We start from the raw sequence: 27216 nt of genomic DNA, 5'->3' as shown, positions 1-27216 counted from the left end.
TTAGGGTTGGTTTGTTTGTTTTTAAATAACGGTGGTAACAGACCCGTGGAAATAATTTTTTTTCTGTTTTTGGGAGATTATGGTACAAGAATGATTTTGTTTGTATTCTATAGCCTTTTGTTTGTGGAGGCAGAAGATAACAATTGGGGAACCACATGTATTTAATATACATTTGAGTGTGTGTGCATGTGTAATGTACAGTTATGTACATGTACATAAATACAGTAGTTGGTGCGCTTTCAAATATGCTTTTGCATTTTCACTATGTGTCACACTTTTTTACTTATATACAAATGGGACAGATTTCACCTCACTCCATCAGTGAGTCTTCCCCAACTCTAAGCAGCTGCTGGGTGGTTTTATATTCAACACTCTTTTTGAGGTTCTAGCTTTTGGAAGCAAGCAGATTTTGTTTATGGGCAGAGGTTGTGGAATCAGCTCGTGCCTAGATTCCCTTTAACAAAACTCTTCCTCAGCTAATACTGCCACAATTTTCTGTCTTTCTTTAATACACTGGCCTCTTGTGGCTGCTGGTGCTAGGGAAGTGGCTGTGGTTGTTTTGTGTAGCTGTAACCTCTCCCTGGAGGAATTTCTCCCTTGGAGGTTGCACCGCCCTGATTTATTCTGATGAGTGTTGGTGTAAACCCTACGTGGATTTGGCCCAGGGATTTTAATTTGATGTAACCGAAAATGTGATTTACCAGACCAATTAAAATCGCATGCCTAGATCTACAGTCATTGTCAGAAGCTGAATGCTTAGGGTCAGCTGGGTTTCTCTTACAAGATGGGAAATGGGGTTTGTCTCATGCTGATACTGTACAGTACATCAGTGAAAGTGTGTCTTCTCTTCTGTTTGGGATGACTTTCTTCCCTCCAGAATAGCTTATCAGGACACTGTGTACATGTCCTGGAGATCACAGCCAGATGCAGGATACTGGGGGTTATGATTGATCATTCATGTTGTTTGTCAAACTTCTGTCCCCCGTATTTCTGGCTCAACACTATTAGCTGTACAGGTTTCAGGCCTCTGCATTGACCAAGCTTTGGGCTCTTTCTCTCTCTGGAGCCTCCTAAAAGATTCCTTATTCAGGCAAACACTTTTTGGTTTCATTTTTCCAGCTGCTCCTTCTCTTAAAAAGAGCAGAATGGAGGTGGAGTCCCAGCAGCCAATCTTCTGTCATATTCCATCATTTGGACCTCTGTACTCTTTTGCCTATTGCATTTTAAACTAAACATAAAATCCTATTTTCCCCTTATGAATCATATGCTTTTTAACTGATCTGGGTGTAAAGTTTTCTTATGAATCCTTTAAAAAGCTGACCAGTAGCAGTATTATTTCTGAAAGGACTTGTGTAATCAGTATGATTACCTTGGGAAATAAACTGTAATTTATAATTCAGAACAAACAATTTGTAAATTATTCTGGCAGTGCGTTATGTCTGTTTTCTACAGTGTAGGGGAATAACTGGCCTTATTAAGCTTTGTTGTTTTGGAATTAGTATCCTTAACCTGAAACCAGAGCTAAGCAAATAATCCATAATGAATTATTTATTTTACATAATATACATATTATCCTGCTTCTGGAATATCTATGAGCAGATCGTAATCTCCTCAAATGTATTCATCATTCACATTTATTGGATGCGAGTCTTTTGGAATTTTGTACTTTATAGATTGACAGAGTTCGAACTCTGTAGCTTATTTGCAGTTGTTCAGGAAAAGCATGTGATATTGCTTCTGTTCTTTGATAACATGGGTGTGCCAGTATCTTCAATGTTAAAAATTGCATGTACGTATAGAAAAGTTCTGTTGTTTGTTCACACTCATGGATGCATCTTCAGTGTTCAGTTTCTATCAGCTTTATTTACAGTAAAACTTGATTACTTGAGTGTTTGTAGTTTGCAGAATGTTGAACACAAAACTGACATAGCTGCAAAACAAATTATTTTAAAAGACTGAATTAATATTTGCAGAAATTTCTTTTTGCATTGTTAACCAAGCAAGAAATCTGGTGGAGGTACAGACATATGGCTGCAGTGACACTTTTCTAAATTAAAAAATGGCCACACACTTCTCAAACTGGCAGCAAGTTGGCAAGATGCATTAAAAAGTTGTGGTGGACATTAATGCACAACATGCCATCAAGCATGCAGAAAAAAAAATAGGTGGCAACTAACAGCACATGTGCTGACACAAGAGGTGTGATTAGCTCCATAATAGCAAGAATACATCATACAAGCTGCGTAGCAATGGAAGAAAAACCAAAAATATCTGTTACCCACTGCTTGGACAATAATGGGAATGGCTAGGGATATCACATTTGTAAGCTCTTGTTATTACGAATTTTTTCCATGTACCTGGGTTTCCACATTTGAATCAGAGTTGTTTTAAGTCTTAGGATATATGTGACATGTCAAGATGAAGACTTGCCAAAGTCTATAAAAGTGTATGGCAGACTCCCCTGATTTCTGAGGAGACCAGACTCATGCCATATACATCTGATACAAGTTGTTTCAATCTCCATGCTTTCTTGGGCCAGATATAAAATGGGGATAATAATGCTTACCCACATTTTTATGATGCTTTCAGATGTACAGAGAAGAAAGTATTGGACAAATGTACATTATTATTAGCTACATTTTTCAAATAGGAGTAATCGAGGCACAGATAAGTTGAAGTACTAATTCCTGGTTTAATTTAAATACCATTCATTGCATCATTGGTTGGTCCCAGTTTCAGTATGATAGACTGAGTTAAAAAGAAATGTGATATAAAAACATGTCAAAACAGGACAAAACTGGACCAATCACTAATTTAAAAAATAAAATGAAATTATTTAGGAGCCCTAAACATTTTCATAGCATGGACCACATCTAAATGGCGACATTAGGCCACCTTCCCTATAGTTTACAATCACATGGCCCACCTTCCTTCCCTATTGCCAACAGATTACATTCCTACTGCAGCTACAGAACTTGATTACATGGAAAATGAACATGGAAAGTGTTTGATACCCTTTTATCTGTTTTTAATGTAATTTAGCAGATAAAAACAAAGAAGAGGAGTCAGCAGCATTTGACCAGTCAGTTCTCTAAAGACTACAATTTGGGAACCACTGCTTTAAATAGTTGGGCCACTTAAAGAGTAAACTTCCCTGCTACAATTCTGTCTACGTCTCACTAAGATCACTTACAAGGCTTCTATATAGACCCAGATTCTGCCACTGTTACTCATGCTGAGAAGAACCTTTCTCCTCAAATAGTCCCCAATGGGATTACTTGTGTAAGTGCTCACCAGTGTGAATAAAGGTTACACAGTCTCACCCATAGTGAATAATAATGACAAAGAGCTGTTAACAGTAGAGAGTGATAAAGTGTGGAGAGATCCATCAACTCATCTTGTGTTTAATGAAACAGAAATGAACATTGTATTGCCCTTGTTTTCTGTCAGATTTTCCAGGTCTCCGTGAGGTTTATTAATGTTAGGATGTAATGGAAAAATGTGTTGCTATGTTACATACTATAGCACCCAGTCAGTACACAAAGGATTGAAGACAGTATTAGTCTTTGTCTTATTTACATACTGTACTTTGGTGTATGCCATGATAGCTGCACTTAGAGCACAATGGAGAGTGGAGTTATAAAATGTTTGTAGATTTCAGAAGTGCGTATTAATGCATGTGACCAGATGGTTATCTGCAAGCCACTTAACCAGAAGTTACAGTTGAAAACACTCTTGTGAGAAACACACAGAGCACATATTGGACCTTGGAAACTGCTTGGATTCTTAAGAAATACATGGTAGAAGGGAAGGGTAGCTTCATACCTGTATTGTGTGGTCCTCCAGAATATCTGCATTTGTGAACACATTTTGTTCCTGCTATGTGTGTGGAACCTGATTTCCTAGTTGGGATACTAATTTATTCTTTACTCCACTGTCATATTTACACCATCACTGTAGTCTGTGTCTTAACCATGGTACCATATGTTTAAAAAGAGGACTTCCAATTTCTTAAAAACAAGAGGAAGCAAACTGTTAGGGGAGATATCACAGTATCAAATATTGGATTCAATAAATGTATCATAAGGTTTGTATTCTGCTTGCATTTTTAAAGTTGTAAGGGCCATCTGTGGACAAGCCTAATAACATCGGTGCCATCATATTTTCACTCGAGGTCTTATTATTTTTCTGCTAATGTAAGCAGATGAAAAGTCGAGGTCAGACATCAGAGAGATCCTCTTCTACCAAACACCTGTACAGTGAGATTGTCAAGCCCTGTTTGTTAGGCTATATGGCTCATTACAGGTAGCAAGGTCTTTGTGCAGATAAAGCTATGACGGGGGATTAGAAGAGGTTATTAAATGGTGCTTTTGATACATCTGATGAGCTATCAGGTCTGTGAGTAGTGTTTTTAAATGATGATAAAAGTCCTTATATTGTGTTTAAAAAAATAGCATTTTTGTAACAATGCAGCTTTTTTTAACATGTTCAGCATTGGCAATTTCAGAGATTAAATATCAAAATTGTGTAGGGGATAATGTCACTGGAAATATTTGCCTAGGGTTTATACATTTTGTAAACTGTGATTTTTCTCATTTTTATCCTTTTACTTTACAGAAAGCTTTGCTTAAGAACAAAACCTGTTTTGATACAGCTTTAATGATGTATTAGCCATTTATATACATTTCAGTGATAGTGTTCAGAAACTTCGGTAATTATAGATTCCTCTCAAAGAATGTGAAAAATTTCTCTTTTAAACTGTATTTTTTCAGACAGCAGTCCTGTCAGTTTCTTGTTGTACACAGTATGATTGGAAGCATTTTGCATAACATCTACGCGGCCAAATTTTGAAAATTGCCATGTTTGAAAAGGAACTGCTGCTGTTCTCTGCACCACACTGATTAATCATTGTCTTAGACTAGATATAACAGTTTTTATTAAACTTCCAGTGAGCAGGAAAATTAGCACTTCCGGAAATAACTGTACTAATTCCATTAGTGAAAGTTCCCATTTAAAATGTTCAGTGTTCCTATTGTGCTTCCTTTATTCTTTTCAGACTAAAGAAAAAGATCTGATAGCTATGTGCAAGCTCACCTAAAACTACCTTGCTGTTAGATTACAAATTGACCACATGCTCTTTGTGGTTAATTGTATGTTCTTACATGAAGCTCTAGAGTAGATAAGTGTTTACATACTGCAGTTTAATATATGTACCCACCCAATATGTTGTGATGAGGGGAAACACATTGGGCTAACTCAGGCCTAGGAATCCCTGTGCACAGAACCCTCAGGACTTCGTGAACTGACTGCAGTTGCACTGATCCTGACCAGAAGGTCTCTCACTGGAGGCTGCCATGAGAGTGGCTCAATTCTCTTTCCCCAGAAGCACAGTCTACTCAGCCAGCACAGCTAGTTTGCCATCTGTAAATGGTCCTGGCATTGACTGGAGCTGCTGTTACCATGTAACTGCTATTGTACTGGCTGTGCAATATCAACAACCTATTAAAAACACAAGATTTTGGAACCTAAATCTAACTATGTTACAAATAAACTTATTAAAAATTATACTAGCAGAATTCTACTGAGTTCTGTCCCATCTTCACAACTTCCCAAGCGTATCCCTCTCCTCATTGCTGTCTTTATCCTAATAAATCATCAGAAGTTCCCCCACAGATCAGACTCACCAACTTCAAGTGGCACTAGAGCCTGCCATAACAGATGCAAATCCTGAAGACATATCTTCACTGCTACACTCATCATTACCCCCATATCACACCTTTCCAGATCCATGGGTCCTACACATACCTAAGGCCTTGTCCACTTTACAGCACTGAAACTTTCATCGCTCTGGGGTATGAAAAAACACCCCCCTGAGTGATGCAAGTTTCAGCACTGGAAAGTGGCAGTGTAGACAGTGCACCAATGCTGGGAGTCCAGAGCTGATTACTACCCCCCTCATGGGGGTGGGTTTTTTTACAGCGCTGGGAGAGCTCTCTAAACTACACAGCCACATTAAAGTGCTGTTGGTAATGAAGACATACCCTTACACAACAGGTGGTGTACCTCATCCATTGCTTCAGCTGCCCCAACAACTATGTGAGTGGAATCAGACAATCACTACACTTTTGAATTAACTCACACAGAAACATGATAAAAGTAAAAAGACCTATCACCCACAAGTGAACAGTTTTCACAAAATGATCACTCCACGGTAGATGTCTGTCCTCATCCTCCAAGGAAACCAGCACACCACCTTCAAAAGACAAGCCTAGGAACTTAAATTCATAACTCTGCTAGACTATAAAAATCATGGACTCCACAGGCACTGTTTTTGTGACTCATTACAACAATTTGTTTCTATTAGTCCTCCTTTGTCCTATGATTGCAGAGGTGTTAATTGCCCTCTTCATTTCCACTGGTCTCCTGCAACATTTGTTAACCCCTTATGCTTAACAGACTGCTCCACCTTGTACTTAGCTGTGACACTGATTACTTTAGACACAAAGAGCTCTGTGCAGCTCAAAAGCTTGTCTCTTCCACCAACCGAAGTTGGCCCAATAAAAGATATCACATCACCCACCTTGTCTCTTTTATCTTAATAAATATTTAAAAAAATATACTTTTTCTCCCCTTTTCTTAAGAAGAAACCAGATTATCCTAATTTGTTTGGGAAATCAATGTGTTTATCAATATGTGATACTTTGGTGCACTCATAAAAGTGAGATTCCTAAATACATATAGAAATATTTTTAAATGTGCAAATAATCAGTTTTCATAAGGTTACATCTTTTTACCTCTCTGTATATACAACAGACTACATTAAAAGAGAGATAACGTTTTACTCTGTGTAGTAAAATGCAAACACAATTATTATTATTATTAATAATAATATTTTTGCTTTTCAGGATAAGCAATGGATTATCATTTATTTATGAGACTTTTTTTTAATCTAGAATATATGGAAATCTTTTCTTGAACCACAATATAGTATTGATTTGGGAATGTTGTCTGACAGTTTGCTTCTTACAGTTGCATAGAATGATTCTACTGTATGAATTTTTTAAAAAGGCTTCGATATACACAGCATTTGAAAGGAAGGAAGTAATCAGTGTAATCTTGAAGAATCTCATAAATGCACTACCTTCGATCTGCATTTCCAACAAACTCTTGTGCAGGAAAGGCTGCTTTAGTGATTTTTAACGTCTAACTAAATGTCCAGCTATTTTGCAGTTACCCACAATATCCATCTGTGTGCAGTAGTTCATCACTGCAGCCAAAGTACATATCCAGTCATCCATTTCTAATGCTTTTTGTTCTTCTGATCTCAGCTGTGCAAATCTGTGAAGGCAGTGGAATTATTCCATGGTTTACGCAATCTGAGATCAGCGTCTGGTCCAAAATGTCTTGGCCCATTTCATAGGGGCAAAATAATTCTTCACTCTAATGTTTTGGGACCATATTGTACTAGTAAAGTTGAGCAAGCTCCTTTACCTCAAAAGTACTCACCTACTGCTAGCCTTGGATGGGGCTGGGAGCATCTTCAGAGTGGGAGGGACAAATCTTGTTTGGGAACAGTAGAAGAATTGTTCACTTTCCCTCTTCTTTCCACCATCCCCTTCACCTCTGATGCGTGGGGACTATTACTTCACTCTATTCAATTCCTTCTCCCATACCACCTTTCTCCTGATGTGGAGGAGGACAGGTCATATGCTGCTTCCAGGTTCCAGGCTCTGGGATTCATCCCGCCCGCTGCTGCTGTCATTGGTTAGAAGGGATGGGGTGGAGCTTGATGACGGGTTCCCATCTTGTGCATAGAGGGGAGAGCACTAAATATTTCGTCCCCTGTGGAGTAGCCATCAACAGCTCCCTATTTCAGCCTCAGCTTTCCACTAATATGCTGGATTTTTTATGATGCTGGGGGGAGCTGCTGATGGCTAGTTTTAGGGAACGGAAAGTATTTTACCCATATGGCAAAATTGACAAAATGGTATGAGGGAGTTTTCACGTTCCGCTCAGCATCCAGGAGTAGTATTTGTGTGAAAATTACAATTGTTGCAAGTTTGGCAGAAATACGTCATCAGAGCCATAGATCCCCTATGCTCGCCTAGCTGTCTCAGACCATCTCTTAATTATCAAGTCCTGTTAAAGAATACGTTGAATAAGTGGAGCAGAGTAGTGTCCCACTTGAAACAGAAAGGCATCCTGTAAACCATGAGTGTTGTCACAGTTCAGGATCCAGTCATTCTGATCAAGTTACCAAAGACCAAGTATGATGCTGTCCTTTTTAAAAATGGGCAAATCGCCAAAATGAAGGACACAGCAAATGATGCAGAAGTAATTTCTTTAGTGTAAGTACATTTCTTTACAACATTAGTTTTATAATTTACTAGTTCTGATGTTAGTAAATTACAGTAACAGTGTGACACCAACCCATGGCCATGGGATATAAAAAAGTTTATATTAAAACATTTGATACTTACCTGTAGTAGAGAAAGACCTTTGAGAAGTCTGAAGACAAATAGGAGGAACTAAAGGGCCTCTGTGTGTGTGTGTACATACCTTCAACTAAATACAGGTATATAAAAGAGAAAAATATTGGACACCATATTCACCAATTTGCCATCTCCTTTTTCTTCTCTGAAAAATGTATCTGTGCATTAGTGATCACAGTATGAATCTGTAGGAGAAAATGTGTTGTTTTCCTACTGCAGACCAATATGGTAAAAGAGAGCAGTTTCCTAAGGGGTCAGTCTTTTCAGTGCAAACCTCTGTGTTTGTTTAACGTTTAAGGTGGCAGCAGATCTGGTATGATCTGTTACTCCATATTAGGTTTCATATTGATCTGTAACAGCAGCAGGGCCAGCTCCAACTTTTTTGCCGCCCCAAGTGGCAAAGGAAAAAAAAAAAAAGATCAAGCTGCGACTGGCAGCTCTTCAACGGCTGCTCTACCATGTCACTTCATTCTTCAGTGGCAATTCCAAGAGAGACTGAGGGACCTGCCACCAAATTGCCGCTGAAGACCTGGATGTGCCACTCCTTTCCCTTGGCCGCCCCAAGCACCTGCTTCCTGAACAGCAGTTGGCTTAAGCTCTGAAGTGTGAGGTGCTATACAATATAAGTAAGGGTGTCAGAATCAGTCCTTCAGACTCCATTGTGTCTGCTAGGTACAGCCTTTCACTGGAGCAATATATCATGCCTGCTGAGATTTCTCCACACCTACAGGAGCGCCCTTTGTGGGTTGCAGTCTGCTAGGCTGCTAGTCCCTCTCTTTGGTCAATGCTGGGGGAGCAGGGCTGAGTCCTCATTTCATCCCAACTGCTTTGAGGCACTGTGTCTTCCAGTGGGAGCAGAAACAAAGAATTCCATTGTCCCTTTGAGCACAGTTCTATCTGGTGGTGGTTATGTGGTCCTTATCTGTGTGTTGCAAAGGCTGGGATGTTCTTTACACCTCACCTCCACCCTCTATGGTCCACCCACATAAGGATGAGACATGATTTTCAGCAACTGGCTTGTGATACAGTGGCTAGTTGACGATCTGCAATGTTTTGTAGGGCACATGGGGCGCTCAGGTTTTATATCTGCATGTAATTCACAGTGAGCCCAGGTTTCAAATTTGAGTGCCCAAACCCACAACTGAATTAACACCTGTTTTTTACAACCCCATGCTATGCTCTGCTATTGCCTGAAATGAGTTAGGAATACCAAAATGTGGATTTTGGAACCCATGTTTTAAAATTGGATCCACAAAAATCAGCCTTGCACAAGATACATAAACCAGTTTAGGGGGAATAAATGTGATAGTGAGATCCATAGTACGATAGACTTATGTAATTATATTTGGCTTTTTAAAAATGTTCAGTTTTTACTGTCGTAATAAAATATTTTGTGATATTTAGTATTCTGGCCATAGTAAGCAAAAAGCTATTTGTAAAAAAGTTACATATGGTCATCTGAGTTAATTGCTAAAATGACACTACATTAATTAGACAATTAAGGACTGTGAACATGTGGCTATTGTATTCATTGGGCTTTAAGCCAACACCTTCTATAGCTGGGAAAATGTGTGTTAACATTCAAAATTCAGTTGCTGTACCCTTTTTCACATGGAAAGATACGTAGAATGGGTCTTAAATCTGGATTAGAAAAACCTGTAACCAAATTTATTCTGAGTATAAAACACCTTTACACTATTTTACTATATTTGTAGTTTAACCCTTTGCACTGATGCCAGGTTTGCTTTTCTAGCATCCATCTCTCAAATTAATAGTATTGATTTTCTTTTTAGATTTATTGTTAGCATTTTGGAAAGTGTTCTGTAAGTGTAGATGCGTTTAACATGAAACCTAGTGCTTTCTTGTTTAATTTGAAGAGGATGAGTGTTGGCATGCAGTTTGAAGAAGTTTGTAATATCAGTCAATTGTCTGTGTGCCTTACCTTTACTTATCAAGGTTATTTGTCAGCAAAATTATCTCTTGTAGGTCTATATCTGGGGATGAGAGAATTTAATGGAAAGATTTTGCCCATACCAACTAGTAGTATAAGTTGATTTTATGTACTTTATAAAATAAAAGTTTTGCTTATCATGTTTGTACTCAATTTGAAATTTAAATTTGTGGTCTCAAGATGCCCTTAAAGTAACTCACCCCCAAATCTAATCACTCCAGGCTCCCAGGAAAACTGACAAATATGTCAGGTTTACCTTTGATCATCAAAATATTGTTTTAAATATATCATTTCCAGGCAGTGCAAGAATAACTCTCGGGTTGGTCCTGATGTTTCTAAGGCTAGACTGCTTTCTTGGTAGCAGTGCTGTGTGTTTACTGTCATACAATCTTTGTACTGTTTTACTCTGCATAATTTGCTTTATAAGAGTAGAAAATATTCTGGGTGAGTAAGTTATTGATTGGTTTTGTCTGTGCAAAATGGTCACAAATGGTCAATACATGGTCAAAGAGTGTCAGACATGCAAAAAAGATCAATTTTTTTATATATGGATATTCTTTGATTTATTTTATGCTCAGCATCCTTTTTGCCTTTCTGTTTCTCTTGAAGTCAGTTGAAAGAGTTAGTTAATGACAGGAATGTAAAATGATTGAAGAAGAAAGTAATATGGAAATGCAATATCTGACAAGCAACAAGTCACAGTTAGGCTTAATTTGCATGCATTGTTTTTATCCAGAAAAGATTGTCATATTTCAGGTTTTACTAGGTTTATGGTGGAAATACTCACTGTATGATATCATTAGCTATATTTTTTATTTTCCCTCTTTAAGATCTTTGATTTAATATTTTTTTTTAAAAAACGCTATTGCAATGTATAGTGTACACGTGTGTCAAACTGTGGCCTAGAGATTATACCCAGCTCCAGTGGGAAGGAAACTCTAGTGGTATATATAAGTTGCAAGCTCCTCCCTGGACAGGCCTTGCATAACTTTAGATGATCACTGATCATAACCCCTCTTTTATAGCAATATCACAGGAGAGGAACAAATGCTAAACTGCTGTGATTGGCTTTACACTCCAGCAATACTCATTTTAGATGCATCGCTGTACCAGGGTGAAGAATATTACTGTGAATGGCCTCATCAGGAGAAAGCAACAAAGAGTCCTGTGGCACCTGATAGGCTAACAGATGTATCGGAACTAAGCTTTCGTGGGTGAATACCCCCATGCGTCTGACGAAGTGGGTATTCACCCATGGAAGCTTATGCTCCAATACGTCTGTTAGTCTATAAGGTGTCACAGGACTCTTTGTCACTTTTTACAGATCCAGACTAACACAGCTACCTCTCTAATACTCATCAGGAGAGAGACCTAGAAGTCTTTCTGAATGACCTGATAATACTGCATACCATTCAGAAAGATCATCAAGAAAAAGAGGGAGGCACTGATGGAATTTGATCAAAATATCATTCAGGACTACCAAGGTGATGGCAAGATGCAGCTCTCAATTCTGAGGTGTACTCCAATGGGAGAGGCTGTTGGTTTAAAGTTCAGTTGGTTGGGGTAGGAGCATATTTTAGGGTGTAGCCCCATTACTTATGAAAGTTACAAAGAAATGTTAAGAAACGGAATTCTTTATTGTATATACGTGGACTTGTTTGAATAGCCAGTGTAGATTTTACTCTGATGTATTTTAAACATTCTCCAGTATAAAGAAGTTAATGTGATTGAGACCCCTCAATAATATTGAAACAAAGAAGACTGACCTGTTGGAAAAATGGTAGCAATATCTGTTAGCACACACAGGAGTCCAGATTCTGACTCTGGGCCTACAAGAGCTGGAATCACATCATACTCCGTTCTTGTGGGGAAGCAGGCATGTCACCTATGTCATCAATGATCCCTCTGTCTGAGGAAAGGTAGTAACAGACTTCAGGGTAATCCACATTCACAAGGGGCCACTTAGGGATCTGGGGCAAAATCAGTACTTGCTCCTGCTAGTGAAGGCAGGGGGCTGGACTCAATGACCTTTCAAGGTCCCTTCCAGTTCTAGGAGATAGGATGTCTCCATTAATTTATAGGATAGGATGGTCTTCACACTGCAGGGCTTTGAGAATCAGAGGAGTAAGGTAGAAAACTGAGGATTGCCCTTGATGATCAAAGGACCCTGTAGAAGATAAGAGGGAGAGAAATCAGATTTTGTTTTTGTCTGAGTTTGTCTCATTTTAAACACCAAATTGAAGTGTGGTTTTAAAGCCATCATACATTGATAAACTCACTGTCCAAGTGAATATAGTGCCATTGGCTTCAGGGGTACCACTATACTGAGTGTTTAAACTTTGCAGAAACCTAGTTGTGTAAATTAGTTTACCAGCTGTGGAAATTAATTTCTTACCACCACTCAAATGTAGTTCAGCGTGTGACCCACCAACGGGAGCTGTAGATTAGTGTGGACAGCCCTGTGGTTTCATAAATCAGAAATTCCCAATCATTTTTTTTTTAAATTTTCACAGTAATTTTTTGGGGTTCGCATAAAAACATTTCTTTGGGGAGTGAAGGCTGTTGGGCAGGAGTGCTCTACTTATCCTCTTCAACAAAAGAAAGCCATCAGAATTTATAAAGCCTCTTCTGGTTCTGTGATATAATTAAAACAGCATCAATATCTCCATGTGTGATGTCAGTGCATCTGGTACTGGATAATCTGGTACAAAAGTCAATGAATTTAATGCCGTATTGGTAATCCAAAGAGTTTAGAGTTAAGTGCTTTTGACATGCAGAATCAAGAGTCAAGGACAAAGCAGACTTTAAATATTCTTTCTGCAGTGCCTGTTATAGATGTAATTGAATACCTCACGTGAAGTATCTCATCACCAAACAGAGAGGTTTAGGGTGTCTTCTCCACACAAGTGTTTTTTTGACATTGTGGAAGGTCCTTTGAGATCCCAGATAGTCCCTAACGGAAATGCTGCTGGGAATACATCTGTACAATATTGGATGAACTCTGCATTATCCACATTACCCCGTGATATAAGAGCTTATGGTCCTCCTAGTGTTTTAAGAGGTAATGCCAGAGCAGCTAAATTAAAAACAAGAAGGAATTGACAGAAGTAGTATAAAAGGGAGTCAGGAGAGAAAAAAATTGCATGAATGTTTGTATTAGGAGAAATCCTAATGGTTAGGAACAGAAATATCTCAATTCAGACTAAGGTGACCGATTTTATAGGTACAGTTCTGATTTTTGGGTCTTTTTCTTATATAAGCCCCTATTACCCCAACCTTCTGTCTCGATTTTTCACATTTGCTATCTAGTCACCCTACTTCAAATGTACTTATATATGCCCTTACGGATGTACTGAGATACTAAGATGCCACAGAGTTCATTTCTGAGACAATTGCTGATGTTGCAAGGAATTGTGGAGTCTTAGGCCTGGTCTACACTACGCTTTAAACCAATTTTAGCAGCGTTAAACCGATTTAACGCTGTACCTGTCCACACTATGAGGCCCTTTATATCGATATAAAGGGCTCTTTAAATCGGTTTCTGTACTCCTCCCCGACAAGAGGAGTAGCGCTAGAATCGGTATTACCATATCGGATTAGGGTTAATGTGGCCGCAAATTGACGGTATTGGCCTCCAGGCGGTATCCCACAGTGCATCACTGTGACTGCTCTGGACAGCAATCTCAGCTCGGATGCAGTGGCCAGGTAAACAGGAAAAGCCCCGCGAACTTTTGAATTACATTTCCTGTTTGCCCAACGTGGAGCTCTGATCAGCATGGGTGGCAATGCAGTCCCAAATCCAAAAAGAGCTCCAGCATGGACCGTACGGGAGATACTGGATCTGATCGCTGTATGGGGAAACAAATCTGTTCTATCAGAGCTCCGTTACAGAAGACGAAATGCCAAAGCGTTTGAAAAAAAAATCTCCAGGCTACACAATGCTGCGTGACAAGCGTAACGGGAAGCCAGAGACTCAAATGGATGCGCAGGGAGGGAGGGAGGGGGTACTGAGGACTCTAGCTCTCCCACAGTCCCCAGCAGTCTCCGAAAAGTATTTGCGTTCTTGGCTGAGCTCCCAATGCCTGTAGGTTCAAACACATTGTCTGGCGTGGTTCAGGGACTAGCTCGTCAATGTACCCCCTCTCCCCCACCACGTGAAAGAAAAGGGAAATAAATCGTTTCTTGACTTTTTTTAATGTCACCCTACGTCTACTGAATGCTGCTGGTAGATGCGATGCTGCGGCAGTAAAGAGCAGTATCCACTCCTCTTCCCTCCCCGGTGGCAGACGGTACATGCTTGATAACTGCTGAATACCCCTGGCTTGCCTCAGGGGCACCTGGGTAAAAATAGGAATGATTCCTTGTCATTCCCAGTAGATGGGACAGAACAGCTGGTAACCATCTTCATCGTAGCCGCTGGGGGCTGAGCTGCATCAGCTCCCTCCCTTTCCTGTGTAAAGAAAAAATTCTGTCCTGCCTGGACTATCATAGCAGTGGGATGCTGGGCTCCTCTCCCCCGCACCGCTTAATGTCCTGCCTGGACTGTCATAGCATGGGGAGGCTGCCTTCCCCTCATTTTATCTCACTAACAAGTCACTGTTTCTTATTCCTGCATTCTTTATAACTTCATGACACAAATGGAGGGGACACTGCCATGGTAGCCCAGGAAGATTGGGGAAGGAAGGAAGCAACGGGTGGGGTTGTTGCAGGGGCACCCCCCGTGAATGGCATGTAGCTCATCATTTCTGCGGGATCTGACACAGAGCAGCTGTACTCTCTGATACACTGCTTCTCTAGTACATTTGCCCCATATTCTAGGCAGGACTGACTCTATTTTTAGAAACCATAAAGGAGGGATTGACTCGCGGAGTCATTCCCAGTTTTGCTTTTGCGCCCCTGGCCGATCTCAGCCAGAGGCACCCATGATAGCAGCAGACAGCACAGAAGGACAGATAACCGTCATCTCATTGCCAAATTACACAGGCAACAGATGGTACAGAATGACTGGTAACCGTCTCTGCTATCATGCAAAAGCAAATGAATGTGCTGTGTGGCGCTGGAGTATCGCCTCTGTCCGCGGCATCGAGTACACATACGGTGACTGTAAAAAAAAAAAAAAAAAAAAAAAAAAAAAAAAAAAAGCTGAATGGGCTCCATGGTTGCCGTACTATGGCGTCTGCCAGGGCAATCCAGGGAAAAAGGGCGCGAAATGATTGTCTGCCGTTGCTTTCCCGGAGGAAGGAATGACTGATGACATTTACCCAGAACCACCCGCGACAATGATTTTTGCCCCATCAGCCACTGGGCTCTCAATCCAGAATTCTAAGGGGCGGGGGAGACTGCGGGAACTATGGGATAGCTACAGAATAGCTACCCACAGTGCAACGCTCCGGAAATCGACGCTAGCCTCGGACCATGGACTCACACCACCGAATTAATGTGCTTAGTGTATCCACGTGCACTCGACTTTATACAATCTGTTTTATAAAACTAGTTTATGTAAAATCGGAATTATCTCGTAGTGTAGACTTACCCTCAATGTGAATAACGCTTTCAGATGACTATAATCAGAGTTCAGTTATTCCTTCTGTAGTGTTGCCAGCCTGTAATTATATTGAGTTTCATGATTTTGGATGTTTTTATTAAGCCCCAGTTCCAGTAGTCATATTATTGTGCGGGAATCTCAGCTTGCATTTAAAAAACATGAAGTTTCTAGTCCTCTTGGTTGTGGAGAAAAGCTTAAAAAATGAGCCTGAAAGACTCAAAAGCAAAAGTCATCTAAAAGGGATACAAAATATGTTAAATATAAAATGTAATGGGTTTAAGCAAATTGTGTGATGTTTTAGGATCTGGCTTACGATTTTTGAATGCTTGGGGTTGGTAATATTAGTAGGTGAAGAAATGATTATTTGATCCTTTAACCATAATTGTTTTCCTTAGTCAATTGAAGTCCATAGGGTGGAAGTACATATACCTTATTTTGGGAGCTGTCGAGCCATTTTTTAATTTTACTAACCACACAATGTATGTTCCTTAATAACCTGCTTTTGCAGTGTTTCTTTGTTTTGTTTTTAGTTTTTTTGGAGACTTACATGATTAGAAGTTGTAGATTAGTTTTCATTCATCCCCTAAATAGATACATTGGACCAGATTCTAATCTCATTTACACCGATGTAATCCAGTGAAACACCATGGCCTTAGTGGAGTTAGTTTGGTTATACACAGGTATGGCTGAGGTTCTGATCTAGTATGAAGCCGTGGATCATCTAAATTGGCATCCTATCTTTGTGATGTGTACTTAAAGGGAGGGTGAGAAGTCTCCATCATATACCTTTAGTTGTGCATTACTATGTCTTTGGATCCACCTTAGTTAGGTGAATTGCTTTCTGAACTCACCTGGTGATTTTTGTGCCTTAAAACATGATCACTGTGAACTCTTGTCGTTGTTTATTGTAGGTAAATGAACTCCAGATGCCATTTCTATATGTATAAAATCCTTAGCAAAACCTTAGTAAAAAAGATCAGATAATCTTAGAGGGACAGCTTTTCAGTCTGGTCTCAACTGAGCCTCCAATTTTGCAAGTGCAAATAATTGTGGGCAAAATTTAGATTACTTAAAATAGATAAGCTACTGATTTATGGGCAGAATAAGAGTTACCAAAAGAGGTCATTATCTGAAAATCTGCCTGATAGCTGCAAGTGTTAACAATATGCACTGTTGTTGTAGCTGTGTTCGTTTGACAATATTAGAGAGACAAGTTATCTGAGGTCGGTCCAATAAAAGATATTACCTCACCCAGCTTATCTCAAGAATATTGATGTTCTTTCTGGGAGAGCTAACCTTCCATATCATGAGATTACTGGAGACTGAAGGAAAAAGTCTCGGACAACAGTGTTGTACCATGGACTTATATCTTAAATTGTCCAAAGTGGGTGAAAGGTATGCCTAATCCTGCCTCTGTGTGTGTGTGTGTGTGTGTGTGTGTGTGTGTGTGTGTGTGTGTGTGTGTGTGTGAGAGAGAGAGAGAGGGAGAAATGTGAACTAGATGACCTCTTGAGGTCCCTTTCAGCACTACATTTGTATGATTCTATGAAAATAGTCCGGAATAAGGTCAAAGAAATGGTGTTATCTGATTCCATTGGGACTAAAGGAAAATGTGAGCTACATAGCCAAATGTTGCCCAGACTTGGGGGAGTAAAGCCCGGGCCCAGGACTGATTAGTATGATTGTGTGGATTGCCTATTGCTTTCCATAAATTAAACTGTGAGGATCGAAGAGAGAAGCGATATTTTACTATTGCTTGATTTTATTTTTCTCTGTCCTTAATTGTATGTATTTTTCTTAATTTCTCTTCAAAAGCAATAAGATCTGACTGTAAAAACAGGACTGTTCAACTAGTTTGTTAAAATGAAGACTTAGTTATTTATTGAATTTTAATTCTTATGTTTGCTTGTTGTTTATCTTCCAGAGCCTGTTTCATGTGTGTGTAATAAATACTGAAATAATGTCATGTTTGGTAGTGTAAAACAAGCAAAACCAAATCTCTAGCCAGAGGACCTCCAACTAAAAGTAGTATTACAAATAGGATAATTAAAAATTACAATATCCTTCAAATCTATGCTCTCAGAGAACATGATCCAGGAGCGTTAGGAGTAAAACATGTTCAGACTTCAGAACCATGTTTGGTTTAACTGGATGAACAAAAATATTTACTATATAGTTTGATTGTGTTTCATCATTTGGAAAAATCTAGTAAGATGGAAAAAGCATAATTCTCATACAAACAAATCTTCAACCACTAACATACACCCTTTTTCATTATCTTTTCCATTCATAATTGATTCTAAATGTACATGAATCTTTCAAAATAAGTGTCTTATTGATTATACCGGAAGCAAGCTGTAAAATAACATTATAAGATTCAGTCTCTCTCTCTCTCTCTGATTACTGTAAATGGAGATGCTGATCAGATAAAATGCTATTTTCTCCCTTTTCATATATTATATAATTTGTAAACTATTATGTATGGAAAGTAGTGAGAGGAAAATGGCGCACATGCAGAAGGGCATTTATCATGGATAATATCTTGTCTTAATGTAGTTTGAGATGGACGATTTTATCTTCATGCAAAATGTGATGCTCTCCTCTGTATTGCATTGTGTTAGAATACTTGTGTGACAGCCTTTTGCTAGTAAAAATGCAAAGTATCCTAATGAACAGCAAATTCATTGCTGTCAGGAGCCATTACATTTATTAAGTTATAGCCATTTTTGTACGTTTGCTTTCATGTAGTCTAAATCAAGTACAATTTCTCTTTAGAAAAACAATAGTGGTGGTTCTGAAAAAGTGTTTTCCAGCAAATAGTCTAGTCTAGTTTAGTTAATATAGATACAATGTTAATAAAAATAGAGTTCAATAAATAAGTATTAAAGTTGTTGTTATTATTTCCTATTTAATAATTATGCAGTTGCTACATTCTTCACTTTTCAACAATTAAGCCCTCTTTTGCTGTGAAAAGTGATTTTTAGTTTCTCTCTGAATGCAGGGAATTCAGAACTAGGAACCCCTAAAATGTTTATTATGTCGATGATGGCCATAGGTGATATACTAACTGTACATCTTAGAGGTAGGAGTAAGTTCGAGTTACTTGGGAAATTGTTACATATTCTTGCTCTCCCAACAAACCATGTCTATGATCCATGTGTGAAATATGTGAAAATCCGCAGAAATTAACATAAAAGCGCTATTTAGAGAGCTGTTATTTTGAAGTCTGAACCAGATCCCTAAATCTGGCTGAAGTGTATTTCTCACAGAACCTGGAATGATGGAGGAAAATGTAGCTTAATGCCTCCTTTCTTCTCCCCTCATTCCAGCCCAGCTGGGTGTCAAATCCATCATCAATGAGAGCAGTCCTTAGGAATTAAACTTAGCCACTGCCCCAGCTTATTCAAAAATACTCGTTTGCCTACGGGATGGGCAGGGAGAGCAGTTGGCTTGGAGTTGTTTACTTCAGCTTTGTGCCATCCAGTGATTCCCATATGCCAAGCTGCACAGTGGGGAAGAGAACCATGCAACAGCATCTGACCCTATTTATATTTTTTTTCTTTGGTTGGTTGTGAGAGAGTTCAGAATGTGTCTGTTAGCAAGCAGCTGAGGGATGGCTGCCTAGAAGAGGCATCACTAACCGTCTTTATAATGAACTTTGTTGATCTCTTCTCTGGGAAGCATCCATGAAATACCTTTGTTATAGCCTATTTTCTATGATAATAAATGTTGCTGTACATAAGGGGTGATGATCATTGTGAGGGCCTAGTGAACTTTTGGTACGTACACTAGAGAATTCTGGTGTCTGACATTGATGCCAATGGATTTACTGCATTTACACTTCAGTCCAATCCAATTCTCAGAGAGGGTGTGACTGACATGGCAATTTCTTGTAGTATTGTGGACAAACCTTATTGAATTCAGTTTGTGTCTCAGGAGTTCATTGTAGTAAAAATGTAAATGTGTATGTGCTATCATGGGATCTTGTGTAATGTCTCTAGGAGGAAGACATGACTAATGTAAACCCTGGGAAGTGTTATGAGCTTCAAAGACTAGACAAGAATGAATGTCTAAAGTTAAGTGGGTTTTCCAGCGAATCTCTAGGGGAAGGCATATGCAAATAGGCCCCTTCTGATTATGCAAGAACTCAGCCTTTTGAATCTTTGTCCTGAGGAGACCTTTGTCTGCTGATCACCTGTTACATGAAGACAAGATCAGAGGCTCAATTTGTATAAAACAATGACTCTCAGATTCCTAGGGGTTCTTGTACTGAGCAAATGACGTTATGAATTAGTAACCGTAAAAAAAACCCTATATGGGGTTTGAAGGACTGACTTCTACCAGAGATCTTGTTGAGTTGGGATGATCTCTGGTAAGCTTATTAGCATGTGTGTAGGCTCTTTTATTGTTTTAATATGTTTTTTTCTGTAATGCTTTCACCTTAAGAATGAATGTGTTTGCTTAGGAAAAGCTGTGTGGTGCCTTATAACTGTGGGCAATTATGCTGTTGATAGCCTGTGAAGAGAAAGCAAAGCAGGTCTGCTTAGACAGCGTGACTTGCTTGGGAACTCTCAGTGGAGTAGTCAGGTGCAGCCTGGAAAAACCTTGGTCAGAGGAGAGCGAGAGAGAGTCACACGTCTCCACCCAAGAGAAGTGATAGCTAAGGAGCTGAGAGCCTAGAGTGGGTGCCCTTGCTCGAACGCAAGGGGCAAATACACTTCCCCTGAACTGTGACAGAGGGGAGCCCTCTTATTTTTGCTCCTCTGTTTGTCTTTCTCCACTGTCCATGATTCCTTTACACTTTTTAATAATAAAATCCAAAAGCTACAGCAATCTGTTGTAGACAGTATGGAATCTTAGGGCAGAAGGAATGCAATCAAGGAGAAAAGTCATAATAGTCACAGCGAAGAACAGCTGCAGAGAAGGGGCTGGGGGGAAGCAAAGGGAAGATAGGAAGGTGAGCTGGAGGGAAAAGGTAGCCATGTATTATGTGGAGTAAAAACGAGGACAGCTGAGAGTTATGCTTTGAATGCCGTTCCTGGATGTGCTTTATCATCTTCACATGAAGGTAAATCAAAGCAAGGGAAGATTACTCTGTAAATGAAGTGGGGATATTATTTCTTCATATGGTATATTTAAGCTGTTTTTGTCAGAGTGACAGATCAGGAGCTGTAAGGAATGGCATTTAGCAGTCACAATCCAACATTTTAGCAGATAGATTTGCCATACTCTGCAGGTCCCTGACGCAAATTATTCCATGAGGGGCAGCTCTTGTGTAATAAAGGCTGCCAGGTTATACAACAACCTTGCCATAAATTGACAAGACATGAGGATGTCTCCTTTCAACATATTCAGACACCTGTTGCTTTTACCTCTCCCACATATATTGAAAACTAACCATCAGGAATTTGGAAGCCTTTAGCACTCGGTTCCGGCTGCAACACAGGCAGTAATTGGAACTCACTTTTTATTAGAGATACTAGTAATGGAATCAACTGGGGTTGAGGGCAAAATAGAAAAACAGAATGAAAGCAAGAAGTGGAGAAATTTTCAGAGAATTATCGATTTTCTTGATTGTGGGCACATTGACATTCAGGATACCTAATTCTGATGTTTCTATCATTTCTGCCTTGTTTATTCTGCCAGAGGTTGTCGGTCCCTGCGATTGATGGGCTTCATTTGTTCAAAGTCTTGCAATTCTGTCCATGTGGTCCTTTCAGTCTATTCACTCTTTCTTACTACAGCAGTCCATGCCAAGTTTCCTGTGTGCCTACTGTTAAAATGGTAAATAAAAGCCCTTTACCTAAGTCTTAGGCTCTGAGAGGACCTCCTTTTATTATGAACTTTGGTCATGGTTTCTCAGAAAATCTTCTGATAGTCACTTGCTGAAATCTCAGTTGATAGTCACAGCCAAATGGCAGAAGGTAATCAGATACCAGCTAATTTTAGATAAGTGTTGATTGCGGTGATCATATCTTTTTATCTTTCATTAATTTAAATATTTTAGCCATTGATTGATAGATGTTGTACAAGTTACTCTTCATGCCTGGGCCAAGCAGGTTTCCTTTATATTAAACGGTAATGAAAAATGTGATTATGGAACTGTGGTATCTGTTCTGCAGGAGCAGAGAGAGAGTCATCAGTGTAATGATTCTCCTTAGTTTATAAGCTTCAGAGGAGCAGAGTGAATTGCCAGGGCAAGAGGTCCTGGTTAGCTTCTAAGCTGCTTATGAGCCACACAAAACACTAGGGCTGGGAATCCTGTCAAGTGAGCTATGCAGAGTCAGGGAAGAGACACCTGGCACTGGGCCCACTGCAGAGTTTCAGACCATTGGCACCAATGCAATTGCCACAGAATGTGCACACGCACCTCTTGTCTGGGAAAACTCAGCATGTGCACGTATATAAAGGTTGGTTGTGAACCTTGTTTAAGTGAAATTTGGTTGGGATGTAGAAGTCAGTTTGGCTTGTTCTGTTGAAGTCTTGTGACAAGGCTAATGAATGGGATGGTGAAATCAGTTGTGTTTCCTCTTCATCTGCATGCAGCACTAAGTCATATATAAACAAGCCTAGCATTTGTTACTACTTCTTCTCCAAATTAGTTCAGTTGACAGCTGGAACAGAGATAGAAGAAAAGTCTCAGATGAAAAAGTTTGGGGAGAAAGAAATAATTGGAAACATTTCTGCTTATACAGCATGTATATTTTCTGTTTTTTCTCTCGCCTTGTTCTTTATAGCCAGAGCAACTCATTGTAATACCATAGAGAAAGGATTGCTATGATTTCAAGTGTGGTATCTGCAAAAAGTACAGATGAACTCTTAAGGAATTAAGTTCTTTGTTTAAGTCCAGTGACCAATTAATGACAACCAAGAGAAAAGGAATCTGTGATACGCCAGCAGCACAGTTTATAAATTGGAAAGTTTTCCAAAGATTTCAGCAAGGTATCAGAAACAGTATCAGTAATCAATTCAGGTGCACTTTCAACTATGTTGGCAGAAGCAGCAGAAATAGTTGCATGGTGATATGCAACCGTCATGGCAGCCACTATAGATTCAGATTCAGATGCTGCAATGCCAACAGCAGCAAAAATATATTTGGAAACAGACCTTGCAATCATGGCAGAAGGAGCAGTAGAGGAAAGGCCTATAGCAGCAAGTGCAATGGCAGCTGTAAATCAAGGCTGTTTTCTCTTCTTCCATAAAACAGGGCTAAACAGAAACAGCAGCTAGTGCTTCTAATTTACAAACAAGAAGATTCTTCGCATTCCATTAATATCTCCTCCACCACCATCAGCTGTTGTACAGCCTCTTTCTTTGCTACAAACTATGTGGATGTACTGAGAAAGGCACATACATTTACCAGTTAAGGTTAACAATATCAAATGATGTTGTACCAATTATATTAGACCAGTAAAAACCAGCAGGATCTTATTAAAGGGGACAAGGCAAAGATGCCACATTTATTATGATAACAATTTATGACTAATAACTGATATCTTAATTCTTATACACACACATTATACCTATTACCTATACACACACACACACATTCACATTATACTTAATTCTTATACACACACTATACCTGTTACCTATACACACACACACACACACACACACACACACATTCACATTATACTTAATTCTTATACACACACTATACCTGTTACCTATACACACACACACACACACACACACACACACACACACATTCACATTATACTTATACACACACATTATACCTATTACCTATACACACACACATTCACATTATACCTATTACCTATACACACACACACATTCACACACACACATCCACATTCATCAGGTGTTCTGCAGCTGCTGCATAGTTACCAGTCCTGAAGATAGCTTAAGTTCATGGCTTGATTTTGCAGCTTGGGTTCGTAGCTTGTGGCAGCTAACTGGCCAGGAAAGCTGGGCACAAGGCTGAGCTGGATCTCTGTTGGGCAGGCACCGATGTTCTTCCATGTTGGCAGCAGAATGTTACCCAGAGTTTCTCATCTCACCCTTCTTTTTTATAGGTTTTTAGTTTGGATTCAAAGTCTATAGGTCTTGCTGTGTCACGCTGCCTCTGGGTTTAGATTGATCACCCATCAATTGCAGGCGTGACTTTCAGCCTTGGACCTGCCTTTGATCTTCCTTCTGTTGTTCTGTTGTCCTTTTCTTTTTAGGGTGGATGCTTCTTACTTTGTTTAGGGCTGTTGTCTAGGTCTTCAGCCGTTGGTATTTGAACTTTATCTCATCAGGACGGGCTGGGGCTGGAGGTTGATTCCATCATTCATACATACCTCATTCACACATCTAAACTAAACTAATAAGATTACAGCAGGGTCTGCAAAAATGAAGGTTGGAGGAAGCTTTTACAAAATGGAGTGAGTGTTTTAAAATGGGGTTTGAATTACAATATGGAACAGAAGTTACAGTATAGGCAAGTGTAGTGAATGGTGAACAGAAGTTACATTAATAAAGTGAATAATTGAAAACAATTTCATTTATCAGTTCTGCAATGATTAAGAGTACTTATGGGATGTAGCAATGGCCAGCTTCATCCAACTTCATTATTCGTTATAGGATATGCATCCTTTTATCTTTATTATGGGACACGGTTTCATATCTTGCCTTGGTTACTATTGACAAAATGTCATTACCGTCTGATGGTTGTTCAGTGCCCTCCTGCATGTAAAGTTAGATTAGTCTCAATCCATTTGTTAGTGGACTCGGTGGATATGTCACAAAAATCACCACCAGGTTAGCAATGATTGATACTTTTCAGAGAGTCCATGGATTGAACAGACATAGAAACTATATACTCTGAGTGACCAGCAGTTTGCTAGGTGCTTCCTAGGCACAAATAAAGAGAAATCTTCAATCTAAATTCAGACCTGGCACATACAAAATGGGAGAAGGAGAACAGAAGGACAAAGGCTATCAGAATGAGTTTGCATAGTTACCCAATAAAGCATGTAATTAAAATTCTTTGATTATTTTATCTAAAGATCCAGCTCCAATGATCCCGAGTCAGGATAACCCAACCATATGTCATTGTTACCTCATAATACACAGTCTTAAGCTCCTGGCCTGAACGCTGTAGTATAGCACTGGTGGCAGTTAGACTGATTGCTACGTCCACCTCCATACGTGTCTGCATTGCATTAGTGAACACGGAGATCCCTATATAGAGGGATTTTGCAATTCTGTATACCACCTTGATGCTTTACGAAGACTCGATAAAAATTAATAAATCACCTTACTAATAGAGGGTAGTATTTTTGAATTCTCCTGATCAGATAAACGTAGATATAAAAAATAAGCTGTAACGGTGAGCAAAGGAAACATATTAAATGAGAACTGAATCGATGCTAAATCTATGATGATTATGGTCAGTGTCATTGTATTACTGATGAAATTTTAGTGGAACAATGAAGAGCTATTAAACCTTTTCTTTCTCCTTCCCCTTCTCTCTCTCCCTCCCCCCCCCCCCATATGTGACGTTTAGTTGTCACTGTTGTGCTGTGGTAGTCACCAGTAAAAATAGTTACAACATAGTGGGTTTTTAATTCTGTGTACAAACTCTCAGCTAGTGCAAATTGGTGTATCTTCATTGACATCAGTGATGAATTAATTTGCACCAACTGAGGACCAAGCGGTTTTGTGCTCCTCTTTTATTTATAATTGAAGATAATGCTGCTGTACGTGTAATAATATCTGTTGGCAAATGCTAGTTTCTTAGTTAAAACAAAACCCAGAGGCATCATTCTTCTACCAACAGGATATAAGTAACTCCCATTTGCTTCAGTGGAAGTTACTTAAGTGGGTTTGGATCACCCTCTTCTACGGTAAAAACCCTTGCAGAGATTGCCCCATATCTCACCATTGGGACAGAGCCTGTTTGCACAGAGTAGGCCATTGAACCAGCTGTTCACAGCCTAGGGGATTGGTGGGAGCTCTGTGCACCTGTACTGGAACTGTGCTTCCAGAACTTCTCCTGTTGCAGGCGTCATGGGGGTCCTCACCACACAGATGTGGGGCAAATATAATATTGTCCTGTGCTATATTATCTATTTTTAATAAACCTTGACAGAGTGGAGTTGGACATAGAGGTGGACAATGTGGCATCTTCCCCACGCAGTGCAGGGTCATTCAGTCTTTACCTCCTTCCCCTGTACAGATTCTGACCCTATAAAATGCTCCTGTGGGAAGTGGAGAGATCTTGCCATGGAGGAGACAGACACTGCCCACCTTCTGTGTGAGAGGGGAGATCTGTGTGTGAAAGATGATGATTCCCACCTCAACCCATAAATCCAGCAATGGGGAGACTAAAGCCCCAGGTGTTTTTTGTTTGTTTTTTTTTAAAGAGTCCTTGTTACTGCAGAGCAACTGTATAACATATGCTTATGGGAAAATGTACAATGAACAAATTCCTGTTAAAATAAAACAAACAAACATAGCAGCCAGAAATATTCATGTCCCTTCTGCACACTTTCCTGGTGCAGTATATGTCATGATGTCATTTAGTATTTTATGGCAACAGTTACGTTAGCCTTGTAGACTATTTTTGCTAGCATTTTTTACTGTTACATTTGCTTACATGTCTAATTTTCTGTTGTTGCAATGATGTTGCATGTTGTGTTCAAATAATCGATACTAGTACAAGGGCTGTTCCATGGGGATCACGTTATATGAGTTTATAATATACAATATGTTCTTTGACGAATACACAGAGCGTTTTCTGGGATTTTTTCTCTTTTAAATACAGAAATTTCTAGTTGTGTTTATTCCCCTCGTCAGCATACTTTATCATATCAAAGCCTTTACAGACAGTGTAGAACTACTGAGTTATGTTTGGGTCATGTTTTGCAGCATGCCCTTTAATACTGTAGCTTTAGAAATGCAATTTTCAGCCTCTGCTTATTAGAATATGATAAAGTATTCCTGGTCTATGTCCAGCTCCACTAATCTCCAGACTACACTTCATGAATTAGGCATGAAGATTTTAGTCAATGTGCTTTCAAAGACCAATGTTTAGGGAATCATGGATTTTCTACAAGCTGAGGGAGAAATCTATAATAGGAGGAACTGATTTTCAAACATCATATTCTCTGGAAGAAATGACCAGTTCTGGCTTGGAAACAGAGAACATTTCCTTATTAGAATGCTCAAGAACTGGTTTAAAATGCTGTATTTCTTTTAAAAGCAATAGTTTTTAA

At 39.3% G+C, this 27216-nt stretch overlaps 1 protein-coding gene across 8 annotated transcripts in view; it reads left to right on the top strand.

Annotated features, from left to right (window-relative positions):
* The window catches only part of WWOX (WW domain containing oxidoreductase), a 696419-nt gene that overhangs the window by 297270 nt on the left and 371933 nt on the right, over nt 1–27216 (top strand). The gene's annotated exons all lie outside the window — the stretch shown is intronic.

Source organism: Gopherus flavomarginatus, chromosome 14 (assembly GCF_025201925.1).
Source record: "Gopherus flavomarginatus isolate rGopFla2 chromosome 14, rGopFla2.mat.asm, whole genome shotgun sequence".
Taxonomy (NCBI): Eukaryota; Metazoa; Chordata; order Testudines; family Testudinidae; genus Gopherus; species Gopherus flavomarginatus.
The sequence above is the reverse complement of the archived record's forward strand: the minus strand, read 5'-3'. Positions and strand labels throughout refer to the sequence as shown.